Source organism: Borostomias antarcticus, assembly GCF_949987555.1.
Source record: "Borostomias antarcticus genome assembly, chromosome: 31".
In the NCBI taxonomy this organism is placed as follows: domain Eukaryota; kingdom Metazoa; phylum Chordata; class Actinopteri; order Stomiiformes; family Stomiidae; genus Borostomias; species Borostomias antarcticus.
In genome coordinates this window covers 4,984,825-5,000,128 of record NC_140264.1, presented here as the reverse complement: position 1 = coordinate 5,000,128, position 15,304 = coordinate 4,984,825, and the positions used below count along the sequence as shown (strand labels likewise).

At 45.2% G+C, this 15,304-nt stretch overlaps 1 protein-coding gene across 1 annotated transcript in view; it reads left to right on the top strand.

Moving 5' to 3' along the window:
• LOC311327295 (golgin subfamily A member 7B-like) overlaps window positions 1-15,304 on the top strand; it is a gene marked incomplete at both ends in the record, with an annotated part of 33,496 nt that overhangs the window by 15,480 nt on the left and 2,712 nt on the right. The window lies entirely within an intron of this gene.

The following is a 15,304-nucleotide window of genomic DNA, read 5'->3' as shown; positions in this document are numbered from 1 at the left end:
TGGAGGAGTTATGAGGACTTCCTGTTTCACCAGTAGGTGGCGCTGTAAGTGTGACTCAATACCGACGCATAGATGTGTTCAGAAGGTGACCTTCATGAAGCGTCAGCAATTTGGTGCAAATCGGATGATGTATGCAGGAGTTATGAGGACTTCCTGTTTCACCAATAGGTGGCGCTATAAGTATGACGCAATACTGACACATCGATGTGTTCAGGACAGAACCGTCATGAAGCGTGAGATATATCGGACAAATCCGATAATGTATGGAGGAGTTATGGGGACTTCCTGTTTCATCAATAGGTGGCGCTATAAGTATGATGCAATACTGACACATAGATGTGTTCAGGACAGAACCGTCATGAAGCGTGAGATATATCGGACAAATCGGATAATGTATGGAGGAGTTATGAGGACATCGTGTTTTATGGCGAAATGTCAAACTTTGGCGGGGCGCCACGGCAAGCGTGTTTGGTGAAAACTCAATTTTTTTGATAACTTTTGATCACAAACGTCTTAAGATGAAGCTGACCGAATATGAAGTTGATCGGATGAAATCTGTAGGAGGAGTTCGTTGAAGTACGAGGCATGGAAATGGTCAAAACACGGACAAAATGGCACATTAAGAGCAAAATGGCGGACTTCCTGTTGCATGTTGGGTATAGCTCCAAGAGACATTTAAGTGTGGCTCGATGAAATACATATGCCCTCCGAATTTCGTTCGCCTACATCAAACTGAAAGGTGGGGCTCGCCATTTGAAACTTTCCAGGGGGCGCTCTTGAGCCGTTTTGCCACGCCCATTTCCGTCACCCATGAATTATCAAATTTTTCACCGGGACTGACGTATCTGCAAAGTTTCATCCGTTTTCATCGATGTTCAGGCCGCCTAAAAGGCATTTGTTTGGAGTAAAGAAGAATAATAATAATCCTTCGAGTTTCAATAGGGCCTCGCACCGCCAGTGCTCGGGCCCTAATAATCCTTCGAGTTTCAATAGGGCCTCGCACCGCCAGTGCTCGGGCCCTAACTAGTGCTGCGAGCAGCAGTGAGCGGGCCCTCGCACCCCATGCGTGTCGGGGTGCAGCGCCGTTAAAGGGTGTGCTATTTCGGTGTCCTGTGCTGAGAGAAACTTCCTGTCACCAGTAGGTGGCGCTCTAGGCGTGACTCAATACCGAAGCATAGATGTGTTCAGGACGGTACCTTGATGAAGCGTGAGAAATGTTGAGTAAATCGGTTAACGTATGTAGGAGTTATGCAGACTTCCTGTTTCACCAGTAGGTGGCGCTGTAGGTATGACGCAATACTGACTTACAGAAGTGTTCAAGATGCGACTTTCATCAAGCATGAGCAATTTGGAGTAAATCTGATAACATATGTAGGAGTTATGAGTACTTCCTGTTTCACCAGTAGGTGGCGCTGTAAGTGTGACTCAATACCGACGCATAGATGTGTTCAGAAGGTGACCTTCACGAAGCGTCAGCAATTTGGTGCAAATCGGATGATGTATGCAGGAGTTATGAGGACTTCCTGTTTCACCAATAGGTGGCGCTATAAGTATGAGACAATACGGACACATAGATGTGTTCAGGACCGAACCGTCATGAAGCGTGAGACATATCGGACAAATCGGATAATGTATGGAGGAGTTATGAGGACGTACTGTTTCACCAATAGGTGGCGCTATAAGTATGACGCAATACTGACACATAGATGTGTTCAGGACAGAACTGTCATGAAGCGTGAGACATATCGGACAAATCGGATAATGTATGGAGGAGTTATGAGGACGTACTGTTTCACCAATAGGTGGCGCTATAAGTATGACGCAATACTGACACATAGATGTGTTCAGGACAGAACTGTCATGAAGCGTGAGACATATCGGACAAATCGGATAATGTATGGAGGAGTTATGAGGACGTACTGTTTCACCAATAGGTGGCGCTATAAGTATGACGCAATACTGACACATAGATGTGTTCAGGACAGAACTGTCATGAAGCGTGAGACATATCGGACAAATCGGATAATGTATGGAGGAGTTATGAGGACTTCCTGTTTCACCAATAGGTGGCGCTATAAGTATGACGCAATACTGACACATAGATGTGTTCAGGACAGAACCGTCATGAAGCGTGAGATATATGGGACAAATCGGATAATGTATGGAGGAGTTATGAGGACTTCCTGTTTCACCAATAGGTGGCGCTATAAGTATGACGCAATACTGACACATAGATGTGTTCAGGACAGAACCGTCATGAAGCGTGAGATATATCGGACAAATTGGATAATGTATGGAGGAGTTATGAGGACTTCGTGTTTTTTGGCGAAATGTCAAACTTTGGCGGGGCGCCACGGCAAGGGTGTGTGGTGAAAACTCAATTTTTTTGATAACTTTTGATCACAAGGGTCTTAAGATGACGCTGACCGAATATGAAGTTGATCGGATGAAATCTGTAGGAGGAGTTCGTTGAAGTACGAGGCATGGAAATGGTAAAAACAAGGACAAAATGGCACATTAAAAGCAAAATGGCGGACTTCCTGTTGCATGTTGGGTATAGATCCAAGAGACATTTTAGTGTGTCTCGATGAACTACATATGCCCACCGAATTTCGTTCGCCTACATCAAACTGAAAGGTGGGGCTCGCCATTTTAAATTTCCCAGGGGGCGCTCTTGAGCCGTTTTGCCACGCCCATTTCCGTCACCCATGAATTATCAAATTTTTCACCGGGACTGACGTATCTGCAAAGTTTCATCCGTTTTCATCGATGTTTAGGCCGCCAAAAGGGCATTTGTTTTGGAAGAAGAAGGAGAAGGGAGAATAATAATAATCCTTCGAAATACAATAGGGCCTCGCACCGCCAGTGCTCGGGCCCTAACTAGGGCTGCGAGCAGCAGTGAGCGGGCCCTCGCACCCCACGCGTGTCGGGGTGTGGCGCCGTTAAAGGGTGTGCTATTTCGGTGTCCAGTACTGACAGAAACTTCCTGTCACCAGTAGGTGGCGCTCTAAGCGTGACTCAATACCGACGCATGGATGTGTTCAGGACGGTACCTTGATGAAGCGTGAGAAATGTTGTGTAAATCGGACAAAGTATGTAGGAGTTATGAGGACTTCCTGTAAGCAGTAGGTGGCGCTGTAGGTATGACGCAATACTGACCTACAGATGTGTTCAAGATGCGACCTTCATCAAGCGTGAGCAATTTGGAGTAAATCGGATAATGTATGTAGGAGTTATGAGTACTTCCTGTTTCACCAGTAGGTGGCGCTGTAAGTGTAACTCAATACCGACGCATAGATGTGTTCAGAAGGTGACCTTCATGAAGCGTCAGCAATTTGGTGCAAATCGGATAATGTATGCAGGAGTTATGAGGACTTCCTGTTTCACCAATAGGTGGCGCTATAAGTATGACGCAATACTGACACATAGATGTGTTCAGGACAGAACCGTCATGAAGCGTGAGATAAATCGGACAAATCGGATAATGTATGGAGGAGTTATGAGGACTTCCTGTTTCACCAATAGGTGGCGCTATAAGTATGACGCAATACTGACACATAGATGTGTTCAGGACAGAACCGTCATGAAGCGTGAGATATATCAGACAAATCGGATAATGTATGGAGGAGTTATGAGGACTTCCTGTTTCACCAATAGGTGGCGCTATAAGTATGACGCAATACTGACACATAGATGTGTTCAGGACAGAACCGTCATGAAGCGTGAGATATATCGGACAAATCGGATAATGTATGGAGGAGTTATGAGGACTTCCTGTTTCACCAATAGGTGGCGCTATAAGTATGATGCAATACTGACACATAGATGTGTTCAGGACAGAACCGTCATGAAGCGTGAGATATATCGGACAAATTGGATAATGTATGGAGGAGTTATGAGGACTTCGTGTTTTATGGCGAAATGTCAAACTTTGGCGGGGCGCCACGGCAAGGGTGTTTGGTGAAAACTCAATTTTTTTGATAACTTTTGATCACAAAGGTCTTAAGATGAAGCTGACCCGATATGAAGTTGATCGGATGAAATCTGTAGGAGGAGTTCGTCGAAGTACGAGGCATGGAAATGGTCAAAACAAGGACAAAATGGCACATTAAGAGCAAAATGGCGGACTTCCTGTTGCATGTTGGGTATAGTTTCAAGAGACATTTTAGTGTGTCTCGATGAAATACATATGCCCTCCGAATTTCGTTCGCCTACATCAAACTGAAAGGTGGGGCTCGCCATTTTAAACTTTCCAGGGGGCGCTCTTGAGCCGTTTTGCCACGCCCATTTCCGTCACCAATGATATATCCGATTTTCACCGGGACTGATGTATCTGCAAAGTTTCATCCGTTTTCATTGATGTTTAGGCCGCCAAAAAGGCATTTGTTTCGGAAGAAGAAGGAGAAGAAGGAGAATAAGGAGAATAATAATAATCCTTCGAGTTTCAATAGGGCCTCGCACCGCCAGTGCTCGGGCCCTAACTAGTGCTGCGAGCAGCAGTGAGCGGGCCCTCGCACCCCACGCGGGTCGGGGTGTGGCGCCGTTAAAGGGTGTGCTATTTCGGTGTCCAGTACTGACAGAAACTTCCTGTCACCAGTAGGTGGCGCTCTAAGCGTGACTCAATACCGACGTATAGATGTGTTCAGGACAGTACCTTGATGAAGCGTGAGAAATGTTGTGTAAATCGGACAAAGTATGTAGGAGTTATGAGGACTTCCTGTAAGCAGTAGGTGGCGCTGTAGGTATGACGCAATACTGACCTACAGATGTGTTCAAGATGCGACCTTCATCAAGCATGAGCAATTTGGAGTAAATCGGATAATGTATGTAGGAGTTATGAGTACTTCCTGTTTCACCAGTAGGTGGCGCTGTAAGTGTAACTCAATACCGACGCATAGATGTGTTCAGAAGGTGACCTTCATGAAGCGTCAGCAATTTGGTGCAAATCGTATGATGTATGCAGGAGTTATGAGGACTTCCTGTTTCACCAATAGGTGGCGCTATAAGTATGACGCAATACTGACACATAGATGTGTTCAGGACAGAACCGTCATGAAGCGTGAGATATATCGGACAAATTGGATAATGTATGGAGGAGTTATGAGGACTTCCTGTTTCACCAATAGGTGGCGCTATAAGTATGACGCAATACTGACACATAGATGTGTTCAGGACAGAACCGTCATGAAGCGTGAGATATATCGGACAAATTGGATAATGTATGGAGGAGTTATGAGGACTTCCTGTTTCACCAATAGGTGGCGCTATAAGTATGACGCAATACTGACACATAGATGTGTTCAGGACAGAACCGTCATGAAGCGTGAGATATATCGGACAAATTGGATAATGTATGGAGGAGTTATGAGGACTTCCTGTTTCACCAATAGGTGGCGCTATAAGTATGACGCAATACTGACACATAGATGTGTTCAGGACAGAACCGTCATGAAGCGTGAGATATATCGGACAAATTGGATAATGTATGGAGGAGTTATGAGGACTTCCTGTTTCACCAATAGGTGGCGCTATAAGTAAGACGCAATACTGACACATAGATGTGTTCAGGACAGAACCGTCATGAAGCGTGAGATATATCGGACAAATCGGATAATGTATGGAGGAGTTATGGGGACTTCCTGTTTCACCAATAGGTGGCGCTATAAGTATGACGCAATACTGACACATAGATGTGTTCAGGACAGAACCGTCATGAAGCGTGAGATATATCGGACAAATTGGATAATGTATGGAGGAGTTATGAGGACTTCCTGTTTCACCAATAGGTGGCGCTATAAGTATGACGCAATACTGACACATAGATGTGTTCAGGACAGAACCGTCATGAAGCGTGAGATATATCGGACAAATTGGATAATGTATGGAGGAGTTATGAGGACTTCGTGTTTTATGGCGAAATGTCAAACTTTGGCAGGGCGCCACGGCAAGGGTGTTTGGTGAAAACTCAATTTTTTTGATAACTTTTGATCACAAAGGTCTTAAGATGAAGCTGACCCGATATGAAGTTGATCGGATGAAATCTGTAGGAGGAGTTCGTCGAAGTACGAGGCATGGAAATGGTCAAAACAAGGACAAAATGGCACATTAAGAGCAAAATGGCGGACTTCCTGTTGCATGTTGGGTATAGCTCCAAGAGACATTTAAGTGTGGCTCGATGAAATACATATGCCCACCGAATTTCGTTAGCCTACATCAAACTGAAAGGTGGGGCTCGCCATTTTAAACTTTCCAGGGGGCGCTCTTGAGCCGTTTTGCCACGCCCATTTCCGTCACCCATGAATTATCAAATTTTTCACCGGGACTGACGTATCTGCAAAGTTTCATCCGTTTTCATCGATGTTCAGGCCGCCTAAAAGGCATTTGTTTGGAGTAAAGGAGAAGAAGAAGGAGAAGAAGGAGAAGAATAATAATAACTAGTGCTGCGAGCAGCAGTGAGCGGGCCCTCGCACCCCACGCGTGTCGGGGTGCTGCGCCGTTAAAGGGTGTGCTATTTCGGTGTGCAGTACTGCGAGAAACTTCCTGTCACCAGTAGGTGGCGCTCTCGGCGTGACTCAATACCGAAGCATAGATGTGTTCAGGACGGTACCTTGATGAAGCGTGAGAAATGTTGAGTAAATCGGATAACGTATGTAGGAGTTATGAGGACTTCCTGTTTCACCAGTAGGTGGCACTTTAAGTTTGACTCAATACTGACACATAGATGCGTTCATAAGGTGACCTTCATGAAGCGTCAGCAATTTGGTGCAAATCGGATGATGTATGCAGGAGTTATGAGCACTTCCTGTTTCACCAATAGGTGGCGCTATAAGCATGACGCAATACTGACAGATAGATGTGTTCAGGACAGAACCGTCATGAAGCGTGAGATATATCGGACAAATCGGATAATGTATGGAGGAGTTATGAGGACTTCGTGTTTTATGGCGAAATGTCAAACTTTGGCGGGGCGCCACGGGAAGGGTGTATAGTGAAAACTCAATTTTTTTGATAACTTTTGATCACAAAGGTCTTAAGATGAAGCTGACCGAATATGAAGTTGATCGGATGAAATCTGTAGGAGGAGTTCGTTGAAGTACGAGACATGGAAATGGTAAAAACAAGGACAAAATGTCACATTAAAAGCAAAATGGCTGACTTCCTGTCGGATGTTGGGTATAGGTCAAAGAGACATTTTAGTGTGTCTCGATGAACTACATATGCCCACCGAATTTCGTTCGCCTACATCAAACTGAAAGGTGGGGCTCGCCATTTTAAATTTTCCAGGGGGCGCTCTTGAGCCGTTTTGCCACGCCCATTTCCGTCACCCATGAATTATCAAATTTTTCACCGGTACTGACCTATCTTCAAAGTTTCATCCGTTTTCATCGATGTTTAGGCCGCCAAAAAGGCATTTGTTTTGGAAGAAGGAGAAGGAGAAGGAGAAGGAGAAGGGAGAATAATAATAATCCTTCGAAATACAATAGGGCCTCGCACCGCCAGTGCTCGGGCCCTAACTAGTGCTGCGAGCAGCAGTGAGCGGGCCCTCGCACCCCACGCGTGTCGGGGTGCCGCGCTGTTAAAGGATGTGCTATTTCGGTGTGCAGTACTGCGAGAAACTTCCTGTCACCAGTAGGTGGCGCTCTAGGCGTGACTCAATACCGAAGCATAGATGTGTTCAGGACGGTACCTTGATGAAGCGTGAGAAATGTTGAGTAAATCGGATAACGTATGTAGGAGTTATGAGGACTTCCTGTTTCACCAGTAGGTGGCGCTGTAAGTGTGACTCAATACCGACACATAGATGGGTTCAGAAGGCCACCTTCATGAAGCGTCAGCAATTTGGTGCAAATCGGATGATGTATGCAGGAGTTATGAGGACTTCCTGTTTCACCAATAGGTGGCGCTATACGTATGACGCAATACTGACACATAGATGTGTTCAGGACAGAACCGTCATGAAGCGTGAGCTATATCGGACAAATTGGATAATGTATGGAGGAGTTATGAGGACTTCCTGTTTCACCAATAGGTGGCGCTATAAGTATGACGCAATACTGACACATAGATGTGTTCAGGACAGAACCGTCATGAAGCGTGAGCTATATCGGACAAATTGGATAATGTATGGAGGAGTTATGGGGACTTCCTGTTTCACCAATAGGTGGCGCTATAAGTATGACGCAATACTGACACATAGATGTGTTCAGGACAGAACCGTCATGAAGCGTGAGATATATCGGACGAATTGGATAATGTATGGAGGAGTTATGAGGACTTCCTGTTTCACCAATAGGTGGCGCTATAAGTATGACGCAATACTGACACATAGATGTGTTCAGGACAGAACCGTCATGAAGCGTGAGATATATCGGACAAATCGGATAATGTATGGAGGAGTTATGAGGACTTCCTGTTTCACCAATAGGTGGCGCTATAAGTATGACGCAATACTGACACATAGATGTGTTCAGGACAGAACCGTCATGAAGCGTGAGATATATCGGACAAATCGGATAATGTATGGAGGAGTTATGAGGACTTCCTGTTTCACCAATAGGTGGCGCTATAAGTATGACGCAATACTGACACATAGATGTGTTCAGGACAGAACCGTCATGAAGCGTGAGACATATCGGACAAATCGGATAATGTATGGATGAGTTATGAGGACGTACTGTTTCACCAATAGGTGGCGCTATAAGTATGACGCAATACTGACACATAGATGTGTTCAGGACAGAACCGTCATGAAGCGTGACATATATCGGACAAATTGAATAATGTATGGAGGAGTTATGAGGACTTCGTGTTTTATGGCGAAATGTCAAACTTTGGCGGGGCGCCACGGCAAGGGTGTTTGGTGAAAACTCAATTTTTTTGATAACTTTTGATCACAAAGGTCTTAAGATGAAGCTGACCCGATATGAAGTTGATCGGATGAAATCTGTAGGAGGAGTTCGTCGAAGTACGAGGCATGGAAATGGTCAAAACAAGGACAAAATGGCACATTAAGAGCAAAATGGCGGACTTCCTGTTGCATGTTGGGTATAGCTCCAAGAGACATTTAAGTGTGGCTCGATGAAATACATATGCCCTCCGAATTTCGTTCGCCTACATCAAACTGAAAGGTGGGGCTCGCCATTTGAAACTTTCCAGGGGGCGCTCTTGAGCCGTTTTGCCACGCCCATTTCCGTCACCCATGAATTATCAAATTTTTCACCGGGACTGACGTATCTGCAAAGTTTCATCCGTTTTCATCGATGTTCAGGCCGCCTAAAAGGCATTTGTTTGGAGTAAAGGAGAAGAAGGAGAAGGAGAAGGAGAATAATAATCCTTCGAGTTTCAATAGGGCCTCGCACCGCCAGTGCTCGGGCCCTAATAATCCTTCGAGTTTCAATAGGGCCTCGCACCGCCAGTGCTCGGGCCCTAATAATAATAATCCTTCGAGTTTCAATAGGGCCTCGCACCGCCAGTGCTCGGGCCCTAACTAGTGCTGCGAGCAGCAGTGAGCGGGCCCTCGCACCCCACGCGTGTCGGGGTGCTGCGCCGTTAAAGGCTGTGCTATTCCGGTGTGCAGTACTGAGAGAAACTTCCTGTCACCAGTAGGTGGCACTCTAGGCGTGACTCAATACCGAAGCATAGATGTGTTCAGGACGGTACCTTGATGAAGCATGAGAAATGTTGAGTAAATCGGATAACGTATGTAGGAGTTATGAGGACTTCCTGTTTCACCAGTAGGTGGCGCTGTAAGTGTGACTCAATACCGACACATAGATGGGTTCAGAAGGCCACCTTCATGAAGCGTCAGCAATTTGGTGCAAATCGGATGATGTATGCAGGAGTTATGAGGACTTCCTGTTTCACCAATAGGTGGCGCTATAAGTATGACGCAATACTGACACATAGATGTGTTCAGGACAGAACCGTCATGAAGCGTGAGATATATCGGACAAATTGGATAATGTATGGAGGAGTTATGAGGACTTCCTGTTTCACCAATAGGTGGCGCTATAAGTATGACGCAATACTGACACATAGATGTGTTCAGGACAGAACCGTCATGAAGCGTGAGATATATCGGACAAATCGGATAATGTATGGAGGAGTTATGAGGACTTCCTGTTTCACCAATAGGTGGCGCTATAAGTATGACGCAATACTGACACATAGATGTGTTCAGGACAGAACCGTCATGAAGCGTGAGATATATCGGACAAATTGGATAATGTATGTAGGAGTTATGAGGACTTCGTGTTTTATGGCGAAATGTCAAACTTTGGCGGGGCGCCACGGCAAGGGTGTTTGGTGAAAACTAAATTTTTTTGATAACTTTTGATCACAAAGGTCTTAAGATGAAGCTGACCCGATATGAAGTTGATCGGATGAAATCTGTAGGAGGAGTTCGTCGAAGTACGAGGCATGGAAATGGTAAAAACAAGGACAAAATGGCACATAAAGAGCAAAATGGCGGACTTCCTGTTGCATGTTGGGTATAGCTCCAAGAGACATTTAAGTGTGGCTCGATGAAATACATATGCCCACCAAATTTCGTTCGCCTACATCCAACTGAAAGGTGGGGCTCGCCATTTTAAACTTTCCAGGGGGCGCTCTTGAGCCGTTTTGCCACGCCCATTTCCGTCACCAATGAAATATCCGATTTTCACCAGGACTGATGTATCTGCAAAGTTTCATCCGTTTTCATCGATGTTTAGCCCGCCAAAAAGGCATTTGTTTGGGGAGAAGAAGAAGGTAGAATAATAACTAGGGCTGCGAGCAGCATTGAGCGGGCCCTCGCACCCCACGCGTGTCGGGGTGTGGCGCCGTTAGAGGCTGTGCTATTTCGGTGTCCAGTACTGAGAGAAACTTCCTGTAACCAGTAGGTGGCGCTCTAAGCGTGACAATACCGATGCATAGATGTGTTCAGGACGGTACCTTGATGAAGCGTGAGAAATGTTGAGTAAATTGGACAATGTATGTAGGAGTTATGATGACATCCTGCTTGACCTGTAGGCGGCGCTATAAGTAGGACTCAATACTAACCACAGATGTGTTCAGGACGCGACCTTCATCAAGCGTGAGCAATGTGGTGTAAATCGGATAACATATGTAGGAGTTATGAGGACTTCCTGTTTCACCAGCAGGCGGCGCTGTAGGAATGACGCAATACTGACTTACAGAAGTGTTGAAGATGAGACCTTCATCAAGCATGAGCAATTTTGAGTAAATCGGATAACATATGTAGGAGTTATGAGTACTTCCTGTTTCACCAGTAGGTGGCGCTGTAAGTGTGACTCAATACCGATGCATAGATGTGTTCAGAAGGTGACCTTCATGAAGCGTCAGTAATTTGGTGCAAATCGGATGATGTATGCAGGAGTTATGAGGAATTCCTGTTTCACCAATAGGTGGCGCTATAAGTATGACGCAATACTGACACATAGATGTGTTCAGGACAGAACCGTCATGAAGCGTGAGATATATCGGACAAATTGGATAATGTATGGAGGAGTTATGAGGACTTCCTGTTTCACCAATAGGTGGCGCTATAAGTATGACGCAATACTGACACATAGATGTGTTCAGGACAGAACCGTCATGAAGCGTGAGACATATCGGACAAATCGGATAATGTATGGAGGAGTTATGAGGACGTACTGTTTCACCAATAGGTGGCGCTATAAGTATGACGCAATACTGACACATAGATGTGTTCAGGACAGAACCGTCATAAAGCGTGAGATATATCGGACAAATTGGATAATGTATGGAGGAGTTATGAGGACGTACTGTTTCACCAATAGGTGGCGCTATAAGTATGACGCAATACTGACACATAGATGTGTTCAGGACAGAACCGTCATGAAGCGTGAGCTATATCGGACAAATTGGATAATGTATGGAGGAGTTATGAGGACTTCCTGTTTCACCAATAGGTGGCGCTATAAGTATGACGCAATACTGACACATCGATGTGTTCAGGACAGAACCGTCATGAAGCGTGAGATATATCGGACAATTTGGATAATGTATGGAGGAGTTATGAGGACTTCCTGTTTCACCAATAGGTGGCGCAATAAGTATGATGCAATACTGACACATAGATGTGTTCAGGACAGAACCGTCATGAAGCGTGAGATATATCGGACAAATTGGATAATGTATGGAGGAGTTATGAGGACTTCCTGTTTCACCAATAGGTGGCGCTATAAGTATGACGCAATACTGACACATAGATGTGTTCAGGACAGAACCGTCATGAAGCGTGAGATATATCGGAGAAATTGGATAATGTATGGAGGAGTTATGAGGACTTCCTGTTTCACCAATAGGTGGCGCTATAAGTATGACGCAATACTGACACATAGATGTGTTCAGGACAGAACCGTCATGAAGCGTGAGATATATCGGAGAAATTGGATAATGTATGGAGGAGTTATGAGGACTTCCTGTTTCACCAATAGGTGGCGCTATAAGTATGACGCAATACTGACACATAGATGTGTTCAGGACAGAACCGTCATGAAGCGTGAGATATATCGGACAAATTGGATAATGTATGGAGGAGTTATGAGGACTTCGTGTTTTATGGCGAAATGTCAAACTTTGGCGGGGCGCCACGGCAAGGGTGTTTGGTGAAAACTCAATTTTTTTGATAACTTTTGATCACAAAGGCCTTAAGATGAAGCTGACCCGATATGAAGTTGATCGGATGAAATCTGTAGGAGGAGTTCGTCGAAGTACGAGGCATGGAAATGGTCAAAACAAGGACAAAATGGCACATTAAAAGCAAAATGGCGGCCTTCCTGTTGCATGTTGGGTATAGCTTCAAGAGACATTTTAGTGCGTCTCGATGAACTACATATGCCCTCCGAATTTCGTTCGCCTACATCAAACTGAAAGGTGGGGCTCGCCATTTTAGATTTTCCAGGGGGCGCTCTTGAGCCGTTTTGCCACGCCCAGTTCCGTCACCCATGAATTATCAAATTTTTCACCGGGACTGACGTATCTGCAAAGTTTCATCCGTTTTCATCGATGTTCAGGCCGCCTAAAAGGCATTTGTTTGGAGTAAAGGAGAAGAAGAAGGAGAAGAAGGAGAAGAATAATAATCCTTCGAGTTTCAATAGGGCCTCGCACCGCCAGTGCTCGGGCCCTAACTAGTGCTGCGAGCAGCAGTGAGCGGGCCCTCGCACCCCACGCGTGTCGGGATGCTGCGCCGTTAAAGGCTGTGCTATTTCGGTGTGCAATATTGAGAGAAAATTCCTGTCACCAGTAGGTGGCGCTCTAGGTGTGACTCAATACCGAAGCATAGATGTGTTCAGGACGGTACCTTGATGAAGCGTGGGAAATGTTGAGTAAATCGGATAACGTATGTAGGAGTTATGAGGACTTCCTGTTTCACCAGTAGGTGGCGCTGTAAGTGTGACTCAATACCGACACATAGATGGGTTCAGAAGACCACCTTCATGAAGCGTCAGCAATTTGTTGCAAGTCGGATGATGTATGCAGGAGTTATGAGGACTTCCTGTTTCACCAATAGGTGGCGCTATACGTATGACGCAATACTGACACATAGATGTGTTCAGGATAGAACCGTCATGAAGCGTGAGCTATATCGGACAAATTGGATAATGTATGGAGGAGTTATGAGGACTTCCTGTTTCACCAATAGGTGGCGCTATAAGTATGACGCAATACTGAAACATAGATGTGTTGAGGACAGAACCGTCATGAAGCGTGAGATATATCGGACAAATTGGATAATGTATGGAGGAGTAGTAAGGACTTCCTGTTTCACCAATAGGTGGCGCTATAAGTATGACGCAATACTGACACATAGATGTGTTCAGGACAGAACCGTCATGAAGCGTGAGATATATCGGACAAATCGGATAATGTATGGAGGAGTTATGAGGACTTCCTGTTTCACCAATAGGTGGCGCTATAAGTATGACGCAATACTGACACATAGATGTGTTCAGGACAGAACCGTCATGAAGCGTGAGATATATCGGACAAATTGGATAATGTATGGAGGAGTTATGAGGACTTCCTGTTTCACCAATAGGTGGCGCTATAAGTATGACGCAATACTGACACATAGATGTGTTCAGGACAGAACCGTCATGAAGCGTGAGATATATCGGACAAATTGGATAATGTATGGAGGAGTTATGAGGACTTCCTGTTTCACCAATAGGTGGCGCTATAAGTATGACGCAATACTGACACATAGATGTGTTCAGGACAGAACCGTCATGAAGCGTGAGACATATCGGACAAATCGGATAATGTATGGAGGAGTTATGAGGACGTACTGTTTCACCAATAGGTGGCGCTATAAGTATGACGCAATACTGACACATAGATGTGTTCAGGACAGAACCGTCATGAAGCGTGACATATATCGGACAAATTGAATAATGTATGGAGGAGTTATGAGGACTTCGTGTTTTATGGCGAAATGTCAAACTTTGGCGGGGCGCCACGGCAAGGGTGTTTGGTGAAAACTCAATTTTTTTGATAACTTTTGATCACAAAGGTCTTAAGATGAAGCTGACCCGATATGAAGTTGATCGGATGAAATCTGTAGGAGGAGTTCGTCGAAGTCCGAGGCATGGAAATGGTCAAAACAAGGACAAAATGGCACATTAAGAGCAAAATGGCGGACTTCCTGTTGCATGTTGGGTATAGCTCCAAGAGACATTTAAGTGTGGCTCGATGAAATACATATGCCCTCCGAATTTCGTTCGCCTACATCAAACTGAAAGGTGGGGCTCGCCATTTGAAACTTTCCAGGGGGCGCTCTTGAGCCGTTTTGCCACGCCCATTTCCGTCACCCATGAATTATCAAATTTTTCACCGGGACTGACGTATCTGCAAAGTTTCATCCGTTTTCATCGATGTTCAGGCCGCCTAAAAGGCATTTGTTTGGAGTAAAGAAGAAGAAGAAGAAGAAGAACAAGAAGGTAGAATAATAATCCTTCGAAATACAATAGGGCCTCGCACCGCCAGTGCTCGGGCCCTAATAATCCTTCGAAATACAATAGGGCCTCGCACCGCCAGTGCTCGGGCCCTAATAAGGAGAATAAGGAGAATAATAATCCTTCGAAATACAATAGGGCCTCGCACCGCCAGTGCTCGGGCCCTAATGACTGCTTTCAACATGACTGCTTATTTTCATGATGCCTGTAGGGGGCGACAGAGCGCTAATACAACACAGGACGATGAAGCGTAATGGCAGAATACAACATGCAGTTATGTCAAAAAACAGTCTGAAACGAAGGCACAAAAGTCAGTCTTATAA